The sequence below is a fragment of the Apostichopus japonicus genome, chromosome 2 (assembly GCF_037975245.1).
Source record: "Apostichopus japonicus isolate 1M-3 chromosome 2, ASM3797524v1, whole genome shotgun sequence".
Classification (NCBI taxonomy): domain Eukaryota; kingdom Metazoa; phylum Echinodermata; class Holothuroidea; order Aspidochirotida; family Stichopodidae; genus Apostichopus; species Apostichopus japonicus.
The window spans coordinates 18,358,686-18,366,819 of NC_092562.1; positions in this window are offsets into that span (position 1 = coordinate 18,358,686).

Below are 8,134 nucleotides of genomic sequence, written 5' to 3' on the forward strand. Positions count from 1 at the left end.
TGTAAGTATTAGTTAATCCACCTAATATCTCAGTCCATACAGTGGCGCGATGGCTTGGCGCACTGTACGAGCTGATGATCGAGACTCTCTTTTGCATCCGTGGTTCGAACCCCGGGTGATGACGTCTTTTGCCGATCTTTTACAGCAAGTGCCTACACGGGGAGCTGTAAGTATTAGTTAATCCACCTAATATCTCAGTCCATACAGTGGCGCGATGGCTTGGCGTACTGTACGAGCTGATGATCGAGACTCTGTTTTGCATCCGTGGTTCGAACCCCGGGTGATGACGTCTTTTGCCGATCTTTTACAGCAAGTGCCTACACGGGGAGCTGTAAGTATTAGTTAATCCACCTAATATCTCAGTCCATACAGTGGCGCGATGGCTTGGCGCACTGTACGAGCTGATGATCGAGACTCTCTTTTGCATCCGTGGTTCGAACCCCGGGTGATGACGTCTTTTGCCGATCTTTTACAGCAAGTGCCTACACGGGGAGCTGTAAGTATTAGTTAATCCACCTAATATCTCAGTCCATACAGTGGCGCGATGGCTTGGCGCACTGTACGAGCTGATGATCGAGACTCTCTTTTGCATCCGTGGTTCGAACCCCGGGTGATGACGTCTTTTGCCGATCTTTTACAGCAAGTGCCTACACGGGGAGCTGTAAGTATTAGTTAATCCACCTAATATCTCAGTCCATACAGTGGCGCGATGGCTTGGCGTACTGTACGAGCTGATGATCGAGACTCTCTTTTGCATCCGTGGTTCGAACCCCGGGTGATGACGTCTTTTACAGCAAGTGCCTACACGGTGAGCTGTAAGTATTAGTTAATCCACCTAATATCTCAGTCCATACAGTGGCGCGATGGCTTGGCGCACTGTACGAGCTGATGATCGAGACTCTCTTTTGCATCCGTGGTTCGAACCCCGGGTGATGACGTCTTTTACAGCAAGTGCCTACACGGGGAGCTGTAAGTATTAGTTAATCCACCTAATATCTCAGTCCATACAGTGGCGCGATGGCTTGGCGCACTGTACGAGCTGATGATCGAGACTCTCTTTTGCATCCGTGGTTCGAACCCCGGGTGATGACGTCTTTTGCCGATCTTTTACAGCAAGTGCCTACACGGGGAGCTGTAAGTATTAGTTAATCCACCTAATATCTCAGTCCATACAGTGGCGCGATGGCTTGGCGCACTGTACGAGCTGATGATCGAGACTCTCTTTTGCATCCGTGGTTCGAACCCCGGGTGATGACGTCTTTTGCCGATCTTTTACAGCAAGTGCCTACACGGGGAGCTGTAATTATTAGTTAATCCACCTAATATCTCAGTCCATACAGTGGCGCGATGGCTTGGCGCACTGTACGAGCTGATGATCGAGACTCTCTTTTGCATCCGTGGTTCGAACCCCGGGTGATGACGTCTTTTGCCGATCTTTTACAGCAAGTGCCTACACGGGGAGCTGTAAGTATTAGTCAATCCACCTAATATCTCAGTCCATACAGTGGCGCGATGGCTTGGCGCACTGTACGAGCTGATGATCGAGACTCTCTTTTGCATCCGTGGTTCGAACCCCGGGTGATGACGTCTTTTGCCGATCTTTTACAGCAAGTGCCTACACGGGGAGCTGTAAGTATTAGTTAATCCACCTAATATCTCAGTCCATACAGTGGCCCGATGGATTGGCGCACTGTACGAGCTGATGATCGAGACTTTCTTTTGCATCCGTGGTTCGAACCCCGGGTGATGACGTCTTTTACAGCAAGTGCCTACACGGTGAGCTGTAAGTATTAGTTAATCCACCTAATATCTCAGTCCATACAGTGGCGCGATGGCTTGGCGCACTGTACGAGCTGATGATCGAGACTCTCTTTTGCATCCGTGGTTCGAACCCCGGGTGATGACGTCTTTTGCCGATCTTTTACAGCAAGTGCCTACACGGGGAGCTGTAAGTATTAGTTAATCCACCTAATATCTCAGTTCATACAATGGCGCGATGGCTTGGCGCACTGTACGAGCTGATGATCGAGACTCTCTTTTGCATCCGTGGTTCGAACCCCGGGTGATGACGTCTTTTACAGCAAGTGCCTACACGGGGAGCTGTAAGTATTAGTTAATCCACCTAATATCTCAGTCCATACAGTGGCGCGATGGCTTGGCGCACTGTACGAGCTGATGATCGAGACTCTCTTTTGCATCCGTGGTTCGAACCCCGGGTGATGACGTCTTTTGCCGATCTTTTACAGCAAGTGCCTACACGGGGAGCTGTAAGTATTAGTTAATCCACCTAATATCTCAGTCCATACAGTGGCGCGATGGCTTGGCGCACTGTACGAGCTGATGATCGAGACTCTCTTTTGCATCCGTGGTTCGAACCCCGGGTGATGACGTCTTTTGCCGATCTTTTACAGCAAGTGCCTACACGGGGAGCTGTAAGTATTAGTTAATCCACCTAATATCTCAGTCCATACAGTGGCGCGATGGCTTGGCGCACTGTACGAGCTGATGATCGAGACTCTCTTTTGCATCCGTGGTTCGAACCCCGGGTGATGACGTCTTTTGCCGATCTTTTACAGCAAGTGCCTACACGGGGAGCTGTAAGTATTAGTTAACCCACCTAATATCTCAGTCCATACAGTGGCGCGATGGCTTGGCGCACTGTACGAGCTGATGATCGAGACTCTCTTTTGCATCCGTGGTTCGAACCCCGGGTGATGACGTCTTTTACAGCAAGTGCCTACACGGTGAGCTGTAAGTATTAGTTAATCCACCTAATATCTCAGTCCATACAGTGGCGCGATGGCTTGGCGCACTGTACGAGCTGATGATCGAGACTCTCTTTTGCATCCGTGGTTCGAACCCCGGGTGATGACGTCTTTTGCCGATCTTTTACAGCAAGTGCCTACACGGGGAGCTGTAAGTATTAGTTAATCCACCTAATATCTCAGTCCATACAGTGGCGCGATGGCTTGGCGCACTGTACGAGCTGATGATCGAGACTCTCTTTTGCATCCGTGGTTCGAACCCCGGGTGATGACGTCTTTTGCCGATCTTTTACAGCAAGTGCCTACACGGGGAGCTGTAAGTATTAGTTAATCCACCTAATATCTCAGTCCATACAGTGGCGCGATGGCTTGGCGCACTGTACGAGCTGATGATCGAGACTCTCTTTTGCATCCGTGGTTCGAACCCCGGGTGATGACGTCTTTTACAGCAAGTGCCTACACGGTGAGCTGTAAGTATTAGTTAATCCACCTAATATCTCAGTCCATACAGTGGCGCGATGGCTTGGCGCACTGTACGAGCTGATGATCGAGACTCTCTTTTGCATCCGTGGTTCGAACCCCGGGTGATGACGTCTTTTGCCGATCTTTTACAGCAAGTGCCTACACGGGGAGCTGTAAGTATTAGTTAATCCACCTAATATCTCAGTCCATACAGTGGCGCGATGGCTTGGCGCACTGTACGAGCTGATGATCGAGACTCTCTTTTGCATCCGTGGTTCGAACCCCGGGTGATGACGTCTTTTACAGCAAGTGCCTACACGGGGAGCTGTAAGTATTAGTTAATCCACCTAATATCTCAGTCCATACAGTGGCGCGATGGCTTGGCGCACTGTACGAGCTGATGATCGAGACTCTCTTTAGCATCCGTGGTTCGAACCCCGGGTGATGACGTCTTTTGCCTGTCTTTTACAGCAAGTGCCTACACGGGGAGCTGTAAGTATTAGTTAATCCACCTAATATCTCAGTCCATACAGTGGCGCGATGGCTTGGCGCACTGTACGAGCTGATGATCGAGACTCTCTTTTGCATCCGTGGTTCGAACCCCGGGTGATGACGTCTTTTGCCGATCTTTTACAGCAAGTGCCTACACGGGGAGCTGTAAGTATTAGTTAATCCACCTAATATCTCAGTCCATACAGTGGCGCGATGGCTTGGCGCACTGTACGAGCTGATGATCGAGACTCTCTTTTGCATCCGTGGTTCGAACCCCGGGTGATGACGTCTTTTGCCGATCTTTTACAGCAAGTGCCTACACGGGGAGCTGTAAGTATTAGTTAATCCACCTAATATCTCAGTCCATACAGTGGCGCGATGGCTTGGCGCACTGTACGAGCTGATGATCGAGACTCTCTTTTGCATCCGTGTTTCGAACCCCGGGTGATGACGTCTTTTGCCGATCTTTTACAGCAAGTGCCTACACGGGGAGCTGTAAGTATTAGTTAACCCACCTAATATCTCAGTCCATACAGTGGCGCGATGGCTTGGCGCACTGTACGAGCTGATGATCGAGACTCTCTTTTGCATCCGTGGTTCGAACCCCGGGTGATGACGTCTTTTACAGCAAGTGCCTACACGGTGAGCTGTAAGTATTAGTTAATCCACCTAATATCTCAGTCCATACAGTGGCGCGATGGCTTGGCGCACTGTACGAGCTGATGATCGAGACTCTCTTTTGCATCCGTGGTTCGAACCCCGGGTGATAACGTCTTCTGCCGATCTTTTACAGCAAGTGCCTACACGGGGAGCTGTAAGTATTAGTTAATCCACCTAATATCTCAGTCCATACAGTGGCGCGATGGCTTGGCGCACTGTACGAGCTGATGATCGAGACTCTCTTTTGCATCCGTGGTTCGAACCCCGGGTGATGACGTCTTTTGCCGATCTTTTACAGCAAGTGCCTACACGGGGAGCTGTAAGTATTAGTTAATCCACCTAATATCTCAGTCCATACAGTGGCGCGATGGCTTGGCGCACTGTACGAGCTGATGATCGAGACTCTCTTTTGCATCCGTGGTTCGAACCCCGGGTGATGACGTCTTTTGCCGATTTTTTACAGCAAGTGCCTACACGGGGAGCTGTAAGTATTAGTTAATCCACCTAATATCTCAGTCCATACAGTGGCGCGATGGCTTGGCGCACTGTACGAGCTGATGATCGAGACTCTCTTTTGCATCCGTGGTTCGAACCCAGGGTGATGACGTCTTTTGCCGATCTTTTACAGCAAGTGCCTACACGGGGAGCTGTAAGTATTAGTTAATCCACCTAATATCTCAGTCCATACAGTGGCGCGATGGCTTGGCGCACTGTACGAGCTGATGATCGAGACTCTCTTTTGCATCCGTGTTTCGAACCTCGGGTGATGACGTCTTTTGCCGATCTTTTACAGCAAGTGCCTACACGGGGAGCTGTAAGTATTAGTTAATCCACCTAATATCTCAGTCCATACAGTGGCGCGATGGCTTGGCGCACTGTACGAGCTGATGATCGAGACTCTCTTTTGCATCCGTGGTTCGAACCCCGGGTGATGACGTCTTTTACAGCAAGTGCCTACACGGGGAGCTGTAAGTATTAGTTAATCCACCTAATATCTCAGTCCATACAGTGGCGCGATGGCTTGGCGCACTGTACGAGCTGATGATCGAGACTCTCTTTTGCATCCGTGGTTCGAACCCCGGGTGATGACGCCTTTTGCCGATCTTTTACAGCAAGTGCCTACACGGGGAGCTGTAAGTATTAGTTAATCCACCTAATATCTCAGTCCATACAGTGGCGCGATGGCTTGGCGCACTGTACGAGCTGATGATCGAGACTCTCTTTTGCATCCGTGGTTCGAACCCCGGGTGATGACGTCTTTTGCCGATCTTTTACAGCAAGTGCCTACACGGGGAGCTGTAAGTATTAGTTAATCCACCTAATATCTCAGTCCATACAGTGGCGCGATGGCTTGGCGCACTGTACGAGCTGATGATCGAGACTCTCTTTTGCATCCGTGGTTCGAACCCCGGGTGATGACGTCTTTTACAGCAAGTGCCTACACGGGGAGCTGTAAGTGTTAGTTAATCCACCTAATATCTCAGTCCATACAGTGGCGCGATGGCTTCGCGCACTGTACGAGCTGATGATCGAGACTCTCTTTTGCATCCGTGGTTCGAACCCCGGGTGATGACGTCTTTTGCCGATCTTTTACAGCAAGTGCCTACACGGGGAGCTGTAAGTATTAGTTAATCCACCTAATATCTCAGTCCATACAGTGGCGCGATGGCTTGGCGCACTGTACGAGCTGATGATCGAGACTCTCTTTTGCATCCGTGGTTCGAACCCCGGGTGATGACGTCTTTTGCCGATCTTTTACAGCAAGTGCCTACACGGGGAGCTGTAAGTATTAGTTAATCCACCTAATATCTCAGTCCATACAGTGGCGCGATGGCTTGGCGCACTGTACGAGCTGATGATCGAGACTCTCTTTTGCATCCGTGGTTCGAACCCCGGGTGATGACGTCTTTTGCCGATCTTTTACAGCAAGTGCCTACACGGGGAGCTGTAATTATTAGTTAATCCACCTAATATCTCAGTTCATACAGTGGCGCGATGGCTTGGCGCACTGTACGAGCTGATGATCGAGACTCTCTTTTGCATCCGTGGTTCGAACCCCGGGTGATGACGTCTTTTGCCGATCTTTTACAGCAAGTGCCTACACGGGGAGCTGTAAGTATTAGTTAATCCACCTAATATCTCAGTCCATACAGTGGCGCGATGGCTTGGCGCACTGTACGAGCTGATGATCGAGACTCTCTTTTGCATCCGTGGTTCGAACCCCGGGTGATGACGTCTTTTGCCGATCTTTTACAGCAAGTGCCTACACGGGGAGCTGTAAGTATTAGTTAATCCACCTAATATCTCAGTCCATACAGTGGCGCGATGGCTTGGCGCACTGTACGAGCTGATGATCGAGACTCTCTTTTGCATCCGTGGTTCGAACCCCGGGTGATGACGTCTTTTGCCGATCTTTTACAGCAAGTGCCTACACGGGGAGCTGTAAGTATTAGTTAATCCACCTAATATCTCAGTCCATACAGTGGCGCGATGGCTTGGCGCACTGTACGAGCTGATGATCGAGACTCTCTTTTGCATCCGTGGTTCGAACCCCGGGTGATGACGTCTTTTACAGCAAGTGCCTACACGGTGAGCTGTAAGTATTAGTTAATCCACCTAATATCTCAGTCCATACAGTGGCGCGATGGCTTGGCGCACTGTACGAGCTGATGATCGAGACTCTCTTTTGCATCCGTGGTTCGAACCCCGGGTGATGACGTCTTTTACAGCAAGTGCCTACACGGGGAGCTGTAAGTATTAGTTAATCCACCTAATATCTCAGTCCATACAGTGGCGCGATGGCTTGGCGCACTGTACGAGCTGATGATCGAGACTCTCTTTTGCATCCGTGGTTCGAACCCCGGGTGATGACGTCTTTTGCCGATATTTTACAGCAAGTGCCTACACGGGGAGCTGTAAGTATTAGTTAATCCACCTAATATCTCAGTCCATACAGTGGCGCGATGGCTTGGCGCACTGTGCGAGCTGATGATCGAGACTCTCTTTTGCATCCGTGGTTCGAACCCCGGGTGATGACGTCTTTTGCCGATCTTTTACAGCAAGTGCCTACACGGGGAGCTGTAAGTATTAGTTAATCCACCTAATATCTCAGTCCATACAGTGGCGCGATGGCTTGGCGCACTGTGCGAGCTGATGATCGAGACTCTCTTTTGCATCCGTGGTTCGAACCCCGGGTGATGACGTCTTTTACAGCAAGTGCCTACACGGGAAGCTGTAAGTATTAGTTAATCCACCTAATATCACAGTCCATACAGTGGCGCGATGGCTTGGCGCACTGTACGAGCTGATGATCGAGACTCTCTTTTGCATCCGTGGTTCGAACCCCGGGTGATGACGTCTTTTGCCGATCTTTTACAGCAAGTGCCTACACGGGGAGCTGTAAGTATTAGTTAATCCACCTAATATCTCAGTCCATACAGTGGCGCGATGGCTTGGCGCACTGTACGAGCTGAAGATCGAGACTCTTTTTTGCATCCGTGGTTCGAACCCCGGGTGATGACGTCTTTTGCCGATCTTTTACAGCAAGTGCCTACATGGGGAGCTGTAAGTATTAGTTAATCCACCTAATATCTCAGTCCATACAGTGGCGCGATGGCTTGGCGCACTGTACGAGCTGATGATCGAGACTCTCTTTTGCATCCGTGGTTCGAACCCCGGGTGATGACGTCTTTTACAGCAAGTGCCTACACGGGGAGCTGTAAGTATTAGTTAATCCACCTAATATCTCAGTCCAT